Source organism: Mauremys reevesii, linkage group 12 (assembly GCF_016161935.1).
Source record: "Mauremys reevesii isolate NIE-2019 linkage group 12, ASM1616193v1, whole genome shotgun sequence".
Classification (NCBI taxonomy): domain Eukaryota; kingdom Metazoa; phylum Chordata; order Testudines; family Geoemydidae; genus Mauremys; species Mauremys reevesii.
This window is the reverse complement of record NC_052634.1, coordinates 47,303,706-47,325,172: the sequence shown is the minus strand read 5'-3', so window position 1 is coordinate 47,325,172 and position 21,467 is coordinate 47,303,706. Positions and strand designations below refer to the sequence as shown.

Sequence of the window (21,467 nt, the reverse complement as noted above, 5' to 3'; positions counted from 1 at the left end):
GCCATTGCCTTGGGGGCCCCTTGTTCACTGCCTCTGGTACCCAGTTTAGCCTCCTTCCTGAGGGCTGAAACGCTTTGATCTGTCTAAGGTCTGTGGGATCAATACGTGTCATGGTGTAATTCTGTGTTATTCGGGGGTCAGACTAGCTGAGCTAATGGCCCCTTCTGCCCTTAAACACCATGAAAACATTTCCCTGGTTTCTCCTTGTGCCTGACAGACACCACGGTGAGGGGCCCAATAGAAGATCCCGCACACAGCGCTCTGGCTCTTACTTTACTTGGGGACGTCAGCGCTTTCCTAGCAAAGCTGCTGCTAAAGCGCTGGATTTGGGGAACGGTTCGGCTCCGATTCAGAGATCTGCCTGCGGGTGTGAACCTGCCACGAGGAGCGGGAAACGCAACCAGCAACCGGAGGCGTTGGCTGAGCTCCAGGCTGCCCCCGTGTGGCCAAAGCTTAGAACTGAGCAGCGGAGTTTAAAGCTGGCGCTGGGAGGGAGCTGAACACGCGGGGCACGAAGGCTCCTGCGTGTGACGCTTGTTGGGTGGGCAGCTGAGCGTAGCTGATTGCCGGAGTTCAGGGCTGCACCCCGGGGTGCTGAGCAGGTGTCTGTGCTCAGGTTGGCCTCGCTATGATGGTTTCTGGGAAGTTTGGGGTCACCAGTCCCCCTAGAGAGAGGGGAGCCAGGTCAGGAAAGGAGGCTTTGAAAACTCTGGTACCAATTGGCAGTGGGACTGCCCCTGTGAAGAGCCGCTGCAGCCCCGCCAGGGAGAGCCGGTTTCTCTTTATGCAGGGCCCCTCCCCCATTCCTCAGGACGAGGTTGTGCTCAAAGATCTGTGCCCGTGTTTTCACCTCCGTGTAAGCGCACAGTGCAAATAACCCTCAGCGCATCAGCTCAGTGCCAGGCTCCACTTCCACCCGCTCAGAGCGCAGCGCTCCCAGGCTGAGCCTGAAATTGGAAGCGGGAGACCCTATAACCAGCCAGGCCCCATGGCTGGTGCATGTGATTCCCAGCTCATGGGGAGGCTGAGGCCGGTGGAGTGCTTGAGCTCAGGAGTTCTGGGCTGCAGGGGCTGTGCTGATCGGGTGTCGAACTAAGCTCAGCGTCAATATGGTGATCCCGGGAAGCTTCAGGTCCCCAGGTTGCCTAAGGAGGGTGAACCGCCCAGGTCAAAAATGGAGCAGGTCAAATCTCCTGTGCTGATCAGTAGTGGGGTCACGCCTGTGAATAGCCCTTGCAGCGTAGCCTGGACAAGACAGTGAGACACAGTCTCTTTTTATACAGACACCCCCTGCAGAGCCTGGAGGGGGGGATGGGAGCACCCACACGCTGGGGATTCTGACTTTGGGGGAGGGACGCACCCAAGCAACACGGATCTTGAAAACGGGAACAGAGACATCCACAGATCCCGGATGGGGGCAGGCAGGGGAAACCACACACGGGAGCTAGTTCATGGGGTGGGGGACAGAGACACCCACCAGAGATCCTGGATGGGAGCACCCACATGATGGGGATCTTGAACTGGGAGGAGGGAAGCACCATGTACCAGAGGTTCTGAAGGGGGAACAGGGACACCCACACACCAGGTGTCTTGCAGCAAGAGCTACGGTCTTGATTTACACACAGCAGTGATGGGGAATTAACCACGTCCCTTGTGGAGCTTGTTCCACTAGATGATTAGCCTCATTGTCAGGGCCGGCTTCAGGAAGTGCGGGGCCCAATTTGAACAGTTTCGATGGGGCCATGGCAGGGATGACTAAAACAAAAAAAACCTTAAAAAAAACCCTTTCATTTCTTCCATGTATTATTTACTTTCCATGACTATATAAATAATAACAAAATTATCTATTACATACATTGCATCATATATTAATTAGCTGATTTGCACTTTCATATCAGGAAAATAATTTGTTTTGATAGTTGTACAACTGATTTTCTTCACTAATGTTTATTTTATTAAAATTTATAAATTATTTCCTTATTATTATAAAATTGCCCCCTCCTTCCCCGCCCCCCCCCCAGCGCCGCCCGGCTCTGTGGAAACAAACCCTCCTTCCCCAGCTCCGCCCCATCGAAACAAGGTTCGGGGGCGGAGGGAGGAAGAAACGGCACACATGGGGTGACCAGATCACAGCAGTAAAATAGGACCTGCCCCCTCCCTGCTCAGCCCCACCATCACATCCTTCTTCACCCCCTAGCTCCCTGCTGGCTTGCTGCATCCCTCCTAGTCAGTCCCCCCCCACCACTCGCCTCCTTTCACCTTCTCCCTCCCCTGCCAGAAACCTCCATGCCCACCCCTAGAACTCCTGCTGGTTCACTGCTCGCCTCTTTGCCCACTCACCCCCTCACCCTTCCCCCCAAGTATAACGCCTCATTCAAAGACCCAGGGGTCACTATATTACTGCACACAGAAGTCAATCAATGCAGTTATAGATAAATCTCTGCATTATGCATTTTTGTATAACTTTTATATGACTTTGTATTGAACCTTGGTAATATGTTATAGCAGGCCCTAAAGGTAGTGTAATTAAGGTAAAAGAAAAATGTCTTTTTGCTTGGAGTAGAATAAGATCTTCCCCCCACTTTGTAATCAGTTGCCCTGTTGAATGAATGAGGTGTGAATTAGGAAGGTGTGGAAGGCAGCACCTCCAGACACCTGCAACCCTTGGAGAGGGGCTGGGAGCCAGATGGAGGAGAGCTTTGCCCAGGCTGAGTGGGACGGAGTTTGGGTGCTGGGTGCAGGCTCTGGGCTGGGGCACGGGGTGGGGTGCAGGAAGGGTGGAGGGGTGCAGGCTCTGGGAGGGAATGCAGAGGGCTGGGTGCAGGCTCTGGGACAGAGTTTGGGGGCCGGAGATGGGGTGCTGGGTGCTTGGGGGGGAGGGGACTGCCATCACATGTGGCTTCCTTCCTCCTCTGCTGCCCCTCACCATAGCCTCGGTGGGGAATGGGGCTGCCCCTTGCCCAGTGTTTGCAGGAGTGGTGGCTGGGGGGAAACCCAGTCAAACCCTGGTTTTACTCTTTCGTTGATGGGTCACTTTAACCCATGACACACCCTTTCCCGCCTCTCTCACCCCGCTTTTCTACTGGGCTTGTTTGCTCTTTTCGGTGGAGCCAGATGAAAACCACAAACCTCAGTGAGAGCAACAGGCTGGAAGACTAGACTGAACCCACCACCCAGCCTAGTCCATCCCAGAGCCCAGAACTGAGGGCAAATGTCCCCCCACCCCCAGGCCACCTGTTTCCACTCCTGGCCTCTCCCAGCACTGCCAGCGATTCTGTGTGGCTGCATCAGGCGGGATTTCAACCGGACCCGCCCCCCCGCTAAATTCACCCCTGTTTTGCAACCACTCTGCACCAAGAGCACCTTCCTTCCCTGCCCTAGAGCTGCTGGATGGCTAGAAAGCTGAGCTGGGCATTTGATTGATCTGGAATATTATCATGCCCCCCCTCAAAAAAACCTTAATATCCCCACAGCTTTGGGGGAGGGGAATAGCCCCCCCCCCCCCGAAAGCTGGTCTAATTTATTGTTGTAGGGCAAACGAAGGAGCCATAGTTTAATGGAAATATTCAGCCCCTACAACGGTCTTGCAGCAGGGAAAGCAGAGTTGATGGGAGGGAACTGGTCTGGATAGGCGCCTCCGTCCTCTTTCTTTGCAAAATAATTTGGAGAGGGGAATCAGATCATGCCGTGCCTCAGTTTCCCCTCTTGCCAGGAAGGGTGTGGGGGGGAGAGAAGTCTCAGCCTGCCGTGTTGCAGACCTTTCGCATTCTCCCCTCTTGATGTATTTGGTTTCCTCCTCCAAACCTCCCTCTCTCTCTCACCTGGAGTTCACAGCACTAAGTACCGGCTCGGGGCTTTTTTCCTGGGTTACATGATCCCGACTTTAGTTTTGAACCAGACACAGGCAGGCACCAACTCACCCTCAAACAGCAACACCACGAAAACCACAACACCAGCCCAACATTACAACCCTGCGGGGAATCACAGGGTCAGACACTCACGGCTGGAAGCCCCAGCAGCTGCTCAGGTGAGTGAGGTGCACGGCAGAGATTCCTGTCTCCCACCGGACCGGAAGCTCCCTTGGCGTCTCCTCCAGGTGAGTGCTGGGGGTGGGGGAGGGGAAGGAAGGCTGCGAAGCACATGTGCCTCCTCCCCCCTCCTGACCTGCAACACCCAGGCGGCTGCCTCTGCCTCAGCCGGCCAGGGTCTCTCGTTGCCTAGCAACAACAGCTGCTGCTTCCGGGAGACGCTGCCGGCGCGGGGCCCTCTCAGGCGCGGGGCCCAATTCGGGGGAATCGGGCAAATCGGCCTAAAGCCGGCCCTGCTTGCAGCCCTTCTCTTCCGCCCTGACTGATAGGGGGGAGCATTGAGCCTCCCTCCCTTAGGCCCGTCAGCATCCCTGGGGAACACCAACGCCGCCCAAGTGACTTTGGGCCAGTAGGTCAACCAATAGGGCTGCCTGCTAGGCCAGGCTGCAGCCCAGCTTCAGGACTCAGAGGAAATGGAGCTCGCATCCCTCCCTACAGGACTCCAGGCATGGCCAGGCTTCTGGATCAAACGTCCCCTCTTGTGCTCAAGTCACAACAGCTAGCGGGTAAAAGACAGGCTTTCATGGCCTTTGAGAGAGCAAGACAGAGCCTTGGAAGACCCAGCAGGGTTTGTGGCACAGGAATTGTCCTCAGATCCCACCAAGAATTCAGCTCAGATTGCAGGATTCAAAGTCCCGAGTGCTGCCCTTACACCATGGGACCAATAGGGAACCCCCAGACCTCTGCTGAGCTCTGGTGTGGATGACCCTGTGGGGGCAGCCCTGCATTTGCTCACCAAGTTGTCATGCAGCAGTTTGCTGCAGCTCCCAGAGGCCTTTCTTAATCCAGCCTGAGAGGCCAGTGGGCATGTGAGGAAGTTGCCCCTTCCGTCCCAGGCAGTACATGGCCCTTCCTAGTGAAACGCCAAGTCCTGGGGAAAAAAGGTCAAATAACACCCTAGAGAGATGCCTTCTTCCGTTTTGACAGGAAGGGTTCCTGCTTCACCTGACCAGGGACTTGAACCCTGGACCCTCAGATTAAAAGTCTGATGCTCTGCCAACTGAGCTAGCCAGGCTCACATGTAAAAGAAACAAATTTTGTGCAGAAGAGAAACTCGTCATGAAAATGAGGGCAGGAAACAATACAGAAAACCTGCTACTCTCGCTCTCTTAGCAGTCCTAGCCCCAGCCTGCTCCTCCATCCGGTGCCCTGAGGCCTTATTCTTTTTTTAGTTAAATATCAAATCCCTGAGAAAACACAGTTATACAAAGCAAAACGAAATCACAAACAGAAATGTCATTGGAAATACAGAAATAAAAAAGGAAAATGCAATCCCCATCACTTTATCATATCTGGGCCATTCCTGTATCGAGAGCACCCGCTAAGGTCCCTGTGTGCTTACGAGAAACCTGGAGGAACTCATCCACAGCCTGAACATGAAACTCAACTGCTCCCAGGTGCTGCAGTAAAACCCTTTCCCTGCTGTGACGTTGCACTCCATAGGATTTTATGAAAATATGCTAATGAGTGTGAATATAAAGTGACTGGATTATGCTCCATGCAAAAGGTCTCTTGTAAGGTATCATTACAAAGCTTATAATCTACTGTGTGTATTCATCCTATTTGTATGAACCGATCATTCCTGTATCTGAAACTAGAAATATGAACTATAACTCTGAGGTCCTGTTGTAATGATGCAAAGTGTGGGCCATTAATAGTGGTTTGGAATCTTGATGGATCCCATTGACCAGGACAATTGACTGGAGATGGCTCTGTCCTGCACCATCTGTGAGTCAGGCCAGGAAGAATGAAGGCTTGGGGGTCTCACAGGACATGTGACCATGTCACCTGGTACAGGAATCCATCTTAAACCTGGGGCTCTTCACCAGTAGAGAGACAAAAAATTCCTGCCTTGTACCAAAGCTGTATAAGGGGGTGGAACTGAACAAACATGGCTGCAGTCATGAGACATCCCCTAGCTACCACCTGAGCTGGAACACAGACTATACCAGGTGAAAAGATTGGGCCCAGACATAAAATAAGTCTAGTCTGCAAAAGAAGCTTATTGAAAGATCTCTGAGGGTGAGATTTTATCTGTATTGAGTTTCATACTGCATTAGGCTTGGACTTGCATGTTTTTGTTTTATTTTGCTCTGTGAAGAATACAAGCTCCATAGAGAAGGAAAAGATAATGCCTTAGAAAAGTCTCTGTGTGTGTGTGTGAGATGGGTGGGAGGGTGTCTAGAAACCACTCCCCTCTAGTTTCTTTTCTCTGATTTCCTGTAGAAAATCTGAAGCAGGGAGAAAAACCATTGACTTTTCTGAGGCTTGAACTCAGAACTTTCAGATTATGAGACTGACACGCTGCCAACTGTGCTAAGAGGGCTTGGAAAAGTTTTAGGCTCAGTGTATATAGGACCCTCCTACAGCAGTGACTGGGGCAGGGAAGGAGCCAGGGATGTGCTGGAAGAAGCAGGGAGCTCTGGTGACCAGAGACTTTTCCTGGCAGCTTTCACAGCAGCAAAGAAATCAATTCATGCTGCCAGTGAACAATCTACTGGAACTAATGGCAGCACAGGGGGGATGTTTCCAAGCTGTGCACCTACTTCCACATTTTAGAACTTACTCTCCTTTTCCTAGTAGGGCACTTTCCATGCAAATTAAGCAAAGCAAGTTGGGGAAACTACACAGGTAATAAAAACCAGTGCTCCAAATAACGCTTGAATTCATAATCCCAGCAGTAGCACCGTCTGCGCTAACCAGTTGCACCAGTGCAGGTGCTTCTTTGGCAAAGCTGGGAGCAGGCAGTTATCAGTCTCTGTGATTCACACCTTTGCCTGGTAATTGAAAGGCTGATGCATCAAACCTAACTCAAGATGCGGCTTTTCAGCCATGAGACTCCAGGACATTTTGACAGAAAGAAAATCTCCTCTGTTTTGGTTTAGCCCCATTGGACTCCTTCTGCCCAGCTTCTCCCCCTCCCTCCAGTCTCTTTCCTTCCCCACTGGGGCCATGCAGAGAGGAGCCCCAGTCAGTCTCTGTCACAGAGTCTGTATCCCATAAAGGGAGGGAGGGGTCGCTCCAAAACACTGATAATGCGGAGGGGAGGGGTGTCTGTGATTAGGAGGAGAAAGGATGGAGAATTAACAGTGGGGCCCAGAGAGATTCCCCCAGATTCGGGAGATCCCCTGCTGCCCCCCATCAGCCAGCTGTGGGAAGAACAACTTGGGATTGCTTGGGGAAGCCACCTTTAAAAACACAAGTGTAACATGCTAGTTACATTTTAATAAGACCAAAGCCTCCTCAATCCCAGGGTCACAATCACTGGAATGATTTTGCCTTGATATTTTACCAGCCGCAGACACAAAGCAAGTCAAATTACAGTTTCCATTCGGAGTCAGTGCACACACAAGAATCCGGAGGCTTTTAATTCCTTAGGTTCTGCTGCCATTTCATTTCTGTCCTGTTCCAAGATTTATCATTGTGCAAAGCAACGTTAGGCCCTTGGGAGTGTCCCCCTCAGTGCTGCCTGCCACCCTTGGGCAATTTAAAAGGGCCCAGGGACCCCCGCCACCACCGCCAGCAGCACAAGGGGACTAAGGCGGTTTCCTGCCCACCCTCACTCCATGTGGCACGCCACTCCCGGGAGTGGCTGGCACCTCCCTGGTGTGGGGGAGGTCTCCGTGCGCTGCCCCGCCCTGAGTGCCAACTCTGCCAACTGTGGCAATGGGAGCTGAGGGGGTGGAGTCTGCGGGCAGCCATGCACAGAGACACCCCTGGCCCTCCCGCTTAGGGGCTGCTGCCAGAGGAGGGTGCAGGTTGCTTTTGGGAGATGCCCGAGGTAAATGCTGCACCCCTCACCCTCTCCTGCACACCCAACCCAGACCCCACACCTGCACCCAACCTCCCTCCAAGAACTTGCCCCCTGCACACCCTCCTGCAGCACAACCCCCTGACTGAGTCCAGACCCTGCACCCAAACTCTCCCAGAGCCCAGCCCCTCTCCATCCCACACCCAAACTCCCTCCCAGAGCCTTAGGCAGGTGTGTGTGTGGGGGGTGGGTGGGGCAGGACTTGGTCCCATTCTGGGCACCACCAAAAATTGTACAAACCTACCGCCCCTGTCCAGCCCAACCTTCTGCTGATGCACCTCAGCTCACACCTCTGCAGGGTTTGAAGCTTCCATTGCTTAAACTCCAGGACACTGAGGGATTTCAGCTCCCCTTTGCCCACAGGGAGCTTTCACCCCACTCCCAGCCAGGTTCTTGTCCATGGGATCACTGTAGGGGGGCAGGGTGAAAAAACGAACTTGGAGATGGTGGGGATTGAACGCAGGGCCTCATACATGCAAAGCATGTGCTCTTCCACTGAGCTACATCCCCACATGGGTTAGATGGACTAGGGATTACACTCAGAGCCCTCCTGGTTCCACTGCATCCAGTGACCTATAAGCCTCACGAGAAGCCCATTCCCCTCTCTGAGGGCCAGTCCTGCTCTCCTGGAGGTTAATTGTTCATAGGGGTCACTTTGCAGCAGGGCCAGATTCCATATGTGGGGCAGAGAGAGTTTGTGCCCTGGTCTCAGGGTGCAGAGATACACTCAGGCCTCTCCCCGGCATTGGGTGGGGGGTGCTGCCACCCCGTGCTGCAAGGTCATGATGGGGGATGCTGTGAGCAGCTCCACACCTCACCCTGGTGGCAGAAGTGGGGTGGGGAGCTCCAGGTGTTTCCACCTGCCTGTAAAGTCCAGCTTTCCCCAGCACGTTCACTGCGGTGCAATTGGGTCACTGTTTCCATGGCTGAACAGCAAAGAATCACTCCCAGTTTCCCTTCTATCGGCAGCAGGATTAGCCTGTGTCAGTGGTTAATGAGGTGGATCTTGTGGTAGATTGTTATTCATTCCCCACCTTGACAATTCACACAGTCCTTTTCCTATTCAAATCCCCAGCACCTCGGTGATCCTGGTAGCGGGGGTTTGGTCCTGAGATTTTCAGGGTCCTTTTTCCCCTCCACCTGGAGTGAACTCAGCTTTTCCCCCATCCCAGACAATCCATGAAATAACAACAGGGGCATAAAGAAAGAGGGGAGGGAACATCTCATGGCCAAAGCTGGATGTGCCCAGGGCCCCCTGCTTGTCCATTGTTTCCATGGAATTTGGCCCCCTGCTTTGCACAAGGGACAGAGAAAGATCTTGCTGTTCCTGTGTCTGTGCAAGGAAAATTGTGCTTTCCTAGGAAAGAGAGGGGAAATGGCCCCATGGTGGGACAATATCCTCAGGATTAAGACCTAAGGGCTCAGGCTGAGAACTGATAGAACTGCACTCATCTGGGATTTAACAAATTGTCTTCCATGGAGCAGGGCCACTTCCAGCGTTTTTGCCGCCCCAAGCAGAGGGGAAAAAAAAGCTGCAATCAACAGCAAGTCCTTCCCTCCAAGAGGGCCAAACTGCTGCTGAAGCCTCCCCTTTCCATTGACCACCCCAGGCACCTGCTTGGTGCTCTGGTGCCTGGAGCCAGCCATGCCATGGAGACACTGGGAAGATGGGGGAAATCAGGAAAAACTATGGATTTGTTTACATTGCAAGTGAAGAATAACTGAAGCATTTTTGGTTTAAAGCCACTTTTCCCTGACTGGGAATTGAACCCAGGGCTTGGCAGTGAAAGTGCCAAATCCTAACCACTAGACCACCAGGGAGCTGATGTCATTTTTCTTCTCTCTTATGCTACACTTTCTTAGGCTACTTTCTATCCAATTTCTGAAGCTGCTCCATTGTCCACTCCCTAAGGGGCTAAGAGCAGAGAGTGCAGGAACCCCTGTGCTCAGGGTCACAACCTGAGCTCAACCCAAGCCACTGAAACAAACTCAAATGACGCTTCGTCCAGCAGGATCACAGAGCCACACAAAAAAACCCCATGAGGAACAACCCTCCTCTGCCTTCATTTACCCCATCGCAACCCTCTCAGCAGCTGGCTCTTGCAGGAAGGACGCTGAGCTGATAGGAGCTCTGGCATAGAGACCAAGGGAGGGGAGTTGCTTGCCCTGGGTGTGAGCTGATCACAGTCTGACTCCCTGTAACGGGGCTCTGAGCTTTGCCATCTTGTGAGTTCTGAGTGCTGAGCCCCCCGGACCCTTCTGCTGGGAGCATGGGGATTGCACAACCGCTGCAAGCCCTTTTCCCGTCTCCTTGTCCTCCTCGGCTTCCCCAGACCTTCCCCACAAATGGTTCTATCAGGCGCTGGAGGGATCTAAGGACCTGCAGGTTTCCCGAACCCACCTCTTAAGACAAACAGTGATTCCCTTCTCTGACACTCCTGGGCCAGGCTTCTTTTAAGTTTTTCCTCAGGGGACCTGATTCCCTGTGAAAATGTGTGTGTGGGGAACTGGCTTGTCTACCCCTTCTCTGGGAGCTGAGAAGCTTTTTCAGACTCTCCCCCACTAGATGAGTCCAACAGCACCTCCCACTGGTGGGAGAATCCTAAATTCCACCCTCCCCGCTGGTTACTCTGACCAGCTGATGGGGTTGATTTCATGCTAAATCAACCCCAGCTCTCTGGGCTAGAGAGCAGCATCTAACCAGCCTTGTGACAGCTCCGGTTTGCTCGCTGGAGACATAATGAACCAGGAAAGAAGGCAAATGTCAGACAGGGAACCTCAGCTCCGCAAATAAATGCCCTCAGGGCTCCTTCTACACTGCGACTGGGCACTTGACTGACTTCAAATCCGGCCAGCCCAGTTGGTAGAGCATGAGACTCTTAATCCTGCCAGCATGAGTTTAAGCCCCATATTGGGCAGCAGCAACAGCTCTTAGGTGTCACTCTTATGCTTATAGTCACAGCCCAAAATGAAATAAATTCTCTGTCCGCTCTACAATCTAAGGCAGATCAGGCTCCTTCCTCTCTGAGCTTCAGTAAAACATGAAGTAAGAACAAATAGAATTTTCTCCTCTTCCATTCTACCCCAGGCAAGAAGTGGGGATAATAACCATTTAATGGATGACTGCAGAGAGAAAAGTTTGGTCTTTATAAATAGGACAATGATTAATTGTTCTCCATGTCCACTGACAGTAGGACAAGAAGTAATGGGCTTAATCTGCAGCCAGGGAGTTTCTCGTTAGATGTTGGGAACAGCTTTCTAACTCTGAGTGTAGTTAAGCTCTGGAATAGGCTCCCAAGGGTGTCTGTGGAGTCTCTGTCCTCGGAGGTTTTTAAGAACAGGTTGACCAAACCTCTGTCAAGGATACTCTCCATATACTTGGTCCCATAGACAACCTGCTCTGGCTCTGGTTCCCTCCTTCTGCTCCCTGCCTGGGCCAGCTGCTGTGGGCACTTGATCCCACATGGCCCTGACGCATCATCTCTGCTTGGCCCTGCCTCAGCAGAGAGGGCTGGATTTCATGACCTCTCCAGGGCCCTTGCAGCCGTACAGCTCTGTAATTCGATGCCATCGCAATATAATATAAACAACAACAAAAGTGGAAACACCCCAATCTAACATCTAACAATTCAGCATGAACTGACATTCCACAGCACAAAGTGACAACACGTAGGAGTGCAAAGCCCGACAGTTCAGCACCATGCAAATGAACTCCCCATGGGGCAAAATGACACACTGCAAAAGAGCTCAGCTCAAACCAACGCAACACAAGGCAGTGCAAAAACCATACAACACGAAACAATGTGTCAGAGTGCAAAGTGACACTGTGCAAAACAGCTCAGTGCGGGACAACGACACAGCACAAACCCACACAACAGAATCCTATAGAAAGGTAGGGCAGGGAGGGACCCCGAGAGTCAGGACCACGTCTCCCTAGGCCATCCCTGACAGGTATTTGAAAAACAGGGAAACAAAGGGCACCACGAACTTATGTTTTTTGGATGAGCCAAGAAAAGGGAGCAGCATTGTCCCCCTCGGGTAGCCCCTGTTCAATTCCAGGTCAGAAAGCAAAACTCTTCTGCAAGAATATCCAAAAAATATTGTGTTTCACTTCTCTTCATAAGTACAGTTGTGTGGCAATTAAATGATGACCCTAAAGTTTCATGAAAGTGTGGGAAATACGGACGTATCTGAGAAAATGGCTTGGAATGAAGGAAGACAAAAAATTGATGGGTCGAGAGAACGGGCCCTGTTTCCCCCTGGTTTGGAGCTTCTCTCACAACTACTGGAATAGCAAAGTTAAGCAAATGGGGTTCTATTGTTGCACAGGAGATTGAAGTGAGGTTATTTTTTCCAGATGGTCATGTCAGGAGTGGGATTTGAAACTACGTCTCTATGCAGATACCAGAACATCCAAGGGATTGGGCAAAAAGAGTCTTATAACCAGCACTTTAGACCAGTAAACCATCCTGCTACTACAAAGAATGTGACTTATCAACCCTAGTTTTCATTAATAGTTGATGAACTCTTTAGGGAGGTCGAGATGGCACATCTCTTTCAACTCCTAGAGACCTTCTACAGCACAGCTGAATTTTAGACACACTCACCCAGATCTGAAGTTACACATTTCCTGGAGCTCCATGAGTTCTGTGGTGTTGTAATGTCCCTGCTCACATTTTAAGTGAACAAAAGATGGGTGCTGGGATTCTGAGACAGTAATGGTGAACCTCAAAATCCTGCCCTGGGGGCCAGACAGTTAAGCAACCAGCACCCACAACCTCTACCATGACAGCATCCTGTCTGGGAACAACTCACTGATCAATAGCTGGGGTGTGAAATCCCCATTTCTTTGTTGTTCTGTCACTGTACTCCCCACTTTCCTATTGCTTGTCTGTATAATCTCTGTCTGGTGCTGTGACTGTTTCTGTCTGCTGTATAATTAAATTGTTGGGTGTAAACCAATTAAGGTGGTGGGGTATAATTGGTTAGATAATCATGTTACAATATGTTAGGATTGGTTAGGTACATTTCAGTAAAATGATTGGTTAGGGTATAGCTAAGCAGAACTCCAGTTTTACTAAATAGTCTGCAGTCAATCAGGAAGTAAGGGGGGGAATGGGGATGGGGGTGGGGGTGGGGTGGGGTGGGGGTAGGGGAACTGGAATTCTGTTTTGCTAAGGCGGGGAATAGGAACAGGGAATGGGAACAGGGACACACGCAAGTCTTTGTGGTGTCAGAGCTGGGAAGGGGAACACTGAGGAAGGAAATTGGAATCATTGCCTGCTGGAAGTTTACCCCAATAAACATTGAATTGTTTGCACCTTTGAGCGTCGTGCATTGCTGCTCTCTGGTCACGTGAGAAGGACCAGGGAATGGGAGGGTGATGGGATAAACCCTCTAACAAGTACCTCTTATTTTGCTGCCTGGCAGCTGGAGCTTTAAACTCTGCTTGTGAGGTCTGTGCCTTGGCCAGACGGGGACAGCCTGGAACTGGGAAATGCTCCTGGTTCCCCCGCCCCGTCTCATGTCAGGGTGCAGGCGCCGCTGTCCTCCCAGGTAAGATCCCGGATGTTTCGGTGCCCCCCATCCCCCATCCAGGAGCCCAGGTGTCCGGGTACCTCTGCCCCCATACAGAATCCTGGGTGTGTGGGTGTCCGTCCCTCTGCAGAGGATCCCGGAGTGTGGATGCCCTTGTCCCCCCCTACAACATCCTGGGTGGGTGGGTGCCACTCTCCCCCCCGTAGATCTCTGGTGGGTAGGTCCCCAGGGTGTGAGAGCTCCCAGCCCCCGATACAGGCTGGGGGAGGGGGGGGTATAACTGGCTCTCCCTGTCCTGCCCAGGCGGTGCTACAGCAGCTGTTCACAGGGGCAGCAACCCCACTGTCACCCTGCAGCTTTAACCTGCTCCAGGGTGACCTGCTTCACCCTCCTGTGGGAGCCTGGGGACCCGAACTTCCCAGAATCACCTGATTGATGCCGAGCTTAGCTCAGACACCGGCTCAGCATGGCAGGGTGCAGCCCTGACCATAGGCGGCAGGTTTGTATAATTTTGGTGGGGCCCAAATGGTGGTGCCCCCACTCCCGCCCTGTGTCGATATAAAATGAAGCTACAACACGTCAGTGCCACAAGATTACAAGGTTGGAGAAGGGGTAGGGGGTTCCAGGGGCCAGTCAAGGGACAAGGAGCAGGGGGGGTTAGATGGGGCAGAGGTTTGGAGGGGCAGTCAGGGGACAGGCAGCAATTGGATAGGCATGGGAGTCCAGGGGGTTTATCAGGGGACAGGTAGGGGTGGGGTCCTGGGGAAAGTTGGGTGGGGTCTCAGGAGGGGGCAGGGGGGGTAGAGGCGAGGGGAGGCTTAGATGGGGGCTGGGGTCCCACGGGGCAGTTAGGGGCAGTTGTCTCTGGAGTGGGTAACGGGGGACAAGGACCAGTGGTGCTTAGATAGGGGTGGGGTCCTGGGGAAGTTGGGGCAGGGGTCTGGGGAGGGGGCAATCAGCGGCCAGGGGCTGGGATTCAAAGGGCTCTGGGCTGCTGGCAGCCGCGGGGAGCCCTGAGCCCTTTAAATCCCAGCCGCCGTGGCTGGGATTCAAAGGGCTCTGGGCTCTCTGCCCCTGCGGGCAGCCCAGAGCCCTCCGATTCCCAGCCCCGGCTGAGATTTAAAGGGCTCTGGGCTCCCCGCGGTTGCAGGCAGCCCAGAGCCCTCTGATTCCCGGCTGCGGCTGGGATTTAAAGGGCTCTGGGTTCCCCGCCGCAGCGGGCCGCCCAGAGCCCTCTGATTCCCAGCCGCGGCTGAGATTTAAAGGGCTCTGGGCTCCCCGTGCTTGTAGGCAGCCCAGAGCCTCTGATTCCCAGCCGCGGCTGGGATTTAAAAGGCTCTGAGCTCCCCGCCGCAGCGGGCAGCCCAGAGCCCTCTGATTCCCAGCCGCGGCTGGGATTTAAAGGGCTCTGGGCTCCCCGCGGTTGCAGGCAGCCCAGAGCCCTCTGATTCCCAGCCGCGGCTGGGATTTAAAGGGCTCTGGGCTCCCTGCAGCAGCGGGCAGCCCAGAGCCCTCTGATTCCCAGCCACGGCTGAGATTTAAAGGGCTCTGGGCTCCCCGTGCTTGTAGGCAGCCCAGAGCCTCTGATTCCCAGCCGCGGCTGGGATTTAAAAGGCTCTGGGCTCCCCGCCGCAGCGGGCAGCCCAGAGCCCTCTGATTCCCAGCCGCGGCTGGGATTTAAAGGGCTCTGGGCTCCCCGCGGTTGCAGGCAGCCCAGAGCCCTCTGACGCCCTGCCGCGGCTGGGATTTAAAGGGGCAAAACCTAGCTCCAAATATTGGTGGAGCAGAGCCCCTGATTTTGAATATTCCTGGGGCTTTAGCTCCACGAGCCCATATAAGTTGGCGCCCATGGCCCTGACCCCTGACAACCAGCTTCCCTCCGCCTCCTGCTGCACAGCGAGGATCCCACATGAGAGCCTTTGTGCCCCACGTGTCCAGCCAGGTCCCTCCCAGCTCCAGCTTTCAACTCTGCTTGTGAGCTCCCATCTCCGGCCACACGGGGCAGCACTAACGGCCTCATCTAAATTTGACCCTTCAGACCACAGATTATAACCCAGCGGGCAGATTATAGCCCAGGAAGCCAAATCCTTCCCCAAACTGACAGCTGAAGCAGAAGATCCCCTTGGAAAGATCAGGAATTTTGCCTTTAAAAACAAGGAAAATGTGCATTGGTCTCTTCTGTCTACAGCGAGAGATTGAAGAAACTCAATTGATTTCATTGACTGGAGGTTAAGAGGGGATTTAGTCACTGATTTTAAATATACAGTTTTAAAAATTCCCAGAGGGGGGAATATCTGATTTGAAAGGGTTCTTTAATTCACCAGACAAAGGTTGAACACGACCCCCTTGGTTTGCAGTCAATGTCACAAAACGCCAACTGGAAATTACCATTTTTTAACCGTGAGGCTAATTATCTAGTGGAACAAGTTCTGCAGGAATTGGTTAAATCCCCATCACTGCCCTGTGTAAATGAAGACCGCAGCTCTTGCTGCAAGACACCTGGTGTGTGAGTGTCCCTCTTCCCCTTCAGAATCTCTGGTACATGGTGCTTCCCTCCTCCCAGTTCAAGATCCCCATCATGTGGGTGCTCCCATCCAGGATCTCCGGTGGGTGTCTCTGTCCCCCACCCCATGAACTAGCTCCCGTGTGTGGTTTCCCCTGCCTGCCCCCATCTGGGATCTGTGGGTGTCTCTGTTCCCCTTTTCAAGATCTGTGTTGCTTGGGTGCGCCCTCACCCCAAGTCAGAATCCCCAGCGTGTGGGTGCTCCCATCCCCCCCTCCAGGCTCTGCGGGGGTGTCTGTATAAAAAGAGACCCTGTCTCACTGTCTTGCCCAGGCTACGCTGCAGGGACTATTCACAGGTATGATCCCACTACTGATCAGCAGGGGACTTTTGACCTGCTCCATTTCCGACCTGGGCCGGTTCACCCCTCCTTAGGCAACCTGGAGACCCCAAGCTTCCCTGGGATCACCGTATTGATGCTGAACTTAGTGCGGACACCTGATTGGCACAGCCTCCTGCAGCCCAAAACTCCTGAGCTCAAGCGATCCGCCGGCTTCAGCCTCCCCAGGCGCTGGGATCACAGGCACCAGCCACAGGGCCCGGCTTGTTTTGCTGTCTGGCAGCTGGAGCTTTAAACTCTGCTTGTGAGCTCTGTGCCTTGGCCAGATGGGGACAGCCTGGAACTGGGAAATGCTCCTGCTCCCCCCGCCCCCATCTCATGTCGAGCTGAAGGCGCCGCTGTCCTCCCAGGTAAGATCCCGGATGTTTCGGTGCCCCCATCCCCCGCCCAGGTGTCCGGGTACCTCTGCCCCCCATACAGAATCCTGGATGTGTGGGTGTCCGTCCCTCTGAAGAGGATCCCAGAGTGTGGATGCCCTTGTCCCCCCCTACAAGATCCTGAGTGTGTGGGTGCTACTCTCCCCCCCTAGAAGATCTCGGGTGCGTGGGTGGGTGCCCCTGTTCGCCCTTACAGCATCCCTGGTGCACGGGGGCCTCCCTCCGTCCCAACTCAGGGGCCCCAGGGTGTGAGCGCTCCCATCCCCCGATACAGGCTGGGGCGGGGGAGGGGTATAACTGGGTCTCCCTGTCCTGCCCAGGCGGTGCTACAGCAGCTGTTCACAGGGGCAGCAACCCCACTGTCACCCTGCAGCTTTAACCTGCTCCAGGGGTGACCCATGCGGGTCGGGAGTGAGGGGCACCAGCAGAGCTGAGAGTCTGGAGGTCAGGACTGGGATAGCAGGGGCTGCAGGTCGGGAGTGAGGGGCACCGTCAGAGCTGGTTGACGCCTAAGGGGCTGCGGGTCGGGAGTGAGGGGCACCAGCAGCGCAGTAACTGGGGAGCTCAGCGAGGAATCGAGGGGGCTGCGGGTCGGGAGTGAGGGGCACCAGCAGAGCTGTGAGGCTGGAGGTCAGGACTGGGATAGTAGGGGCTGCGGGTCAGGAGTGAGGGGCATTGGCAGAGCAGTAACTGGGGAGCTCAGCGGGAAATCCAGGGGGCTGCGGGTCGGGAGTGAGGGGCACCAGCAGAGCTCTTGGTGTGGAGATCAGGATTGGGATAGGAGGGGCTGCGGGTCGGGAGTGAGGGGCAGCAGCAGAGCAGGAGGGAGACCAGGGGGCTGCGGGTCGGGTGTGAGGGGCACCGTCAGAGCTGGTGGAAACCTAAAGGGCTCCGGGTCAGGAGTAGGGGGCAGCCGCAGAACTGTGAGTCTGGAGTCAGGACTGGGATAGCTGGGGCTGCGGGTCGGGACTGAGGGGCACCGGCAGAGCTGGAGGGAGACTAGGGGGCTGCGGGTCGGGAGTGAGGGGCACCAGCAGAGCTGTGGGTGTAGAGATCAGGATTGGGATAGGAGGGGCTGCGGGTCGGGAGTGAGGGGCACCAGCAGAGCTGTGGATCTGGAGATCAGGATTGGGATAGGAGGGGCTGCGGGTCGGGAGTGAGGGGCAGCAGCAGAGCAGGAGGGAGACCAGGGGGCTGCGGGTCGGGAGTGAGGGGCACCGTCAGAGCTGGTGGACGCCTAAGGGGCTCCGGGTCGGGAGTAGGGGGCAGCAGCAGAACTGTGAGTCTGGAGTCAGGACTGGGATAGCAGGGGCTGCGGGTCGGGAATGAGGGGCACCGGCAGAGCTGGAGGGATACTAGGGGGCTGCGGGTCGGGAGTGAGGGGCACCAGCAGAGCTGTGAGTCTGGAGGTCAGGTCTGGGATAGTAGGGGCTGCGGGTCGGGAATGAGGGGCACCGGCAGCGCAGTAACTGGGTAGCTCAGCGGGGAATCCAGGGGGATGCGGGTCGGGAGTGAGGGGCACCAGCAGAGCTGTGGGTGTGGAGATCAGGATTGGGATAGGAGGGGCTCCGGGTCGGGAGTGAGGGTCACCAGCAGAGCTGTGAGGCTGGAGGTCAGGACTGGGATAGTAGGGGCTGCGGGTCGGGAGTGAGGGGCACTGGCAGCGCAGTAACTGGGGAGCTCAGCGGGAAATCCAGGGAGCTGCGGGTTGGGAGTGAGGGGCACCAGCAGAGCTCTTCGTGTGGAGATCAGGATTGGGATAGGAGGGGCTGCGGGTCGGGAGTGAGGGGCAGCAGCAGAACTGTGAGTCTGGAGGTCAGGACTGGGATAGCAGGGGCTGTGGGTCAGGAGTGAGGGGCACCACTAGAGCTGGGGGGAATCCAGGGGGCTGCGGGTCAGGAGTGAGAGGCACCGGTAGAGCTGAAGGAAGCCCAGGGGTCTGTGGGTCAGGAGTGAGGGGCACCGGCAGTACAGTGACTGGGGAGCTCTGTGGGAAGCCCAGTCGCTGCAAGTCGGGAGTGAGGGGCACCAGCAGAGCTGTGTATCTGGAGATCAGGATTGGGATAGGAGTGGAAGCGGGTCGGTAGTGAGGGCCAGCAGAGCAGGAGGGAGACCAGGGGGCTGCGGGTCGGGAGTGAGGAGCACCGTCAGAGCTGGTGGACGCCTAAGGGGCTCCGGGTCGGGAGTAGGGGGCAGCAGCAGAACTGTGAGTCTGGAGTCAGGACTGGGATAGCAGGGGCTGCAATTCGGGAATGAGGGGCACCGGCAGAGCTGGAGGGAGACTAGGGGGCTGCGGGTCGGGAGTGAGGGGCACCAGCAGATCTGTGGGTGTAGAGATCAGGATTGGGATAGGAGGGGCTGCGGGTCGGGAGTGAGGGGCACCAGCAGAGCTGTGAGTCTGGAGGTCAGGTCTGGGATAGTAGGGGCTGCGGGTCGGGAGTGAGGGGCACCGGCAGCGCAGTAACTGGGTAGCTCAGCGGGGAATCCAGGGGGATGCGGGTCGGGAGTGAGGGGCACCGGTAGAGCTGAAGGGAACCCAGGGGTCTGTGGGTCAGGAGTGAGGGGCACCAGCAGAGCTGTGAGTCTGGAGGTCAGGACTGGGATAGCAGGGGCTGCGGGTCGGGAGTGAGGGGAACCAGCAGAGCTGTGAGTCTGGAGGTCAGGACTGGGATAGCAGGGGCTGCGGGTCGGGAGTGAGGGGCACCAGCAGAGCTGTGAGTCTGGAGGTCAGGACTGGGATAGCAGGGGCTGCGGGTCGGGAGTGAGGGGCACCAGCAGAGCTGTGAGTCTGGAGGTCAGGACTGGGAAAGCAGAGGCTTCGGGTCGGGAGTGAGGGGCACCAGCAGAGCTGTGAGTCTGGAGGTCAGGACTGGGAAAGCAGAGGCTGCGGGTCGGGAGTGAGGGGCACTGTCAGAGCTGGTGTACGCCTAAGGGGCTGCGGGTCGGGTGTGAGGTTCACCAGCAGAGCTGTGGGTGTGGAGATCAGGATTGGGATAGGAGGGGCTGCGGGTCGGGAGTGAGGGGCACCGGCAGCACAGTGACTGGGGAGCTCCGCGGGAAGCCCAGTCGCTGCAGGTCGGGAGTGAGGGGCATCAGCAGAGCTGTGGGTCAGGAGATCAGGATTGGGATAGGAGGGGCTGCGGGTGGGGAGTGAGGGCCAGCAGCAGAACTGTGAGTCTGGAGGTCAGGACTGGGATAGCAGGGGCTGCGGGTCGGGAGTGAGGGGCACCGTCAGAACTGGTGGATGCCTAAGGGCCTGCGGGTCGGGAGTGAGGGGCACTGGCAGCGCAGTAACTGGGGAGCTCAGCGGGAAATCCAGGGAGCTGCGGGTTGGGAGTGAGGGGCACCAGCAGAGCTCTTGGTGTGGAGATCAGGACTGGGATAGGAGGGGCTGCGGGTCAGGAGTGAGGGGCACCACTAGAGCTGGGGGGAACCCAGGGGGCTGCGGGTCGGGAGTGAGGGGCACCGGTAGAGCTGAAGGAAGCCCAGGGGTCTGTGGGTCAGGAGTGAGGGGCACCGGCAGCACAGTGACTGGGGAGCTCTGTGGGAAGCCCAGTCGCTGCAATCGGGAGTGAGGGGCACCAGCAGAGCTGTGGATCTGGAGATCAGGATTGGGATAGGAGGGGCTGTGGGTCGGGAGTGAGGGGCAGCAGCAGAGCAGGAGGGAGACCAGGGGGCTGCAGGTCGGGAGTGAGGGGCACCGTCAGAGCTGGTGGACGCCTAAGGGGCTCCGGGTCGGGAGTAGGGGGCAGCAGCAGAACTGTGAGTCTGGAGTCAGGACTGGGATAGCAGGGGCTGCGGGTCGGGAATGAGGGGCACCGGCAGAGCTGGAGGGAGACTAGGGGGCTGCGGGTCGGGAGTGAGGGGCACCAGCAGAGCTGTGGGTGTAGAGATCAGGATTGGGATAGGAGGGGCTGCGGGTCGGGAGTGAGGGGCACCAGCAGAGCTGTGAGTCTGGAGGTCAGGTCTGGGATAGTAGGGGCTGCGGGTTGGGAGTGAGGGGCACCAGCAGAGATGTGAGTCTGGAGGTCAGGTCTGGGATAGTAGGGGCTGCGGGTTGGGAGTGAGGGGCACCAGCAGAGCTGTGGGTGTGGAGATCAGGACTGGGATAGCAGGGGCTGCGGGTCAGGAGTGAGGGGCACCACTAGAGCTGGGGGGAACCCAGGGGCTGCGGGACGGGAGTGAGGGGCACCGGGAGAGCTGAAGGGAACCCAGGGGTCTGTGGGTCAGGAGTGAGGGGCACCAGCAGAGCTGTGAGTCTGGAGGTCAGGACTGGGATAGCAGGGGCTGCGGGTCGGGAGTGAGGGGCACCAGCAGAGCTGTGAGTCTGGAGGTCAGGACTGGGATAGCAGGGGCTGCGTGTCGGGAGTGAGGGGCACCAGCAGAGATGTGAGTCTGGAGGTCAGGACTGGGATAGCAGGGGCTGCGGGTCGGGAGTGAGGGGCACCAGCAGAGCTGTGAGTCTGGAGGTCAGGACTGGGAAAGCAGAGGCTGCGGGTCGGGAGTGAGGGGCACCAGCAGAGCTGTGGGTCTGGAGGTCAGGACTGGGATAGCAGGGGCTGCGGGTCGGGAGTGAGGGGCACCGGCAGAGCTGTGAGTCTGGAGGTCAGGACTGGGATAGCAGGGGCTGCGGGTCGGGAGTGAGGGGCACTGTCAGAGCTGGTGTACGCCTAAGGGGCTGCGGGTCAGAAGTGAGGGGCACCGGCAGCGCAGTAACTGGGGAGCTCAGCGAGGAATCTAGGGGGCTGCG

General features: G+C 56.0%; 3 non-coding genes across 3 annotated transcripts; all 3 read right to left on the bottom strand.

The window, feature by feature from the left end:
- Positions 1-5,030: 5,030 nt before the first annotated feature.
- Positions 5,031-5,103, bottom strand: TRNAK-UUU. The gene has a single exon. It is a non-coding gene; the product is annotated as a tRNA-Lys (tRNA).
- A 3,234-nt stretch (positions 5,104-8,337) lies between these two features.
- Positions 8,338-8,409, bottom strand: TRNAA-UGC. Its single transcript has one exon. It is a non-coding gene; the product is annotated as a tRNA-Ala (tRNA).
- A 1,239-nt stretch (positions 8,410-9,648) lies between these two features.
- Positions 9,649-9,720, bottom strand: TRNAE-UUC. The gene has a single exon. It is a non-coding gene; the product is annotated as a tRNA-Glu (tRNA).
- Positions 9,721-21,467: the final 11,747 nt, after the last annotated feature.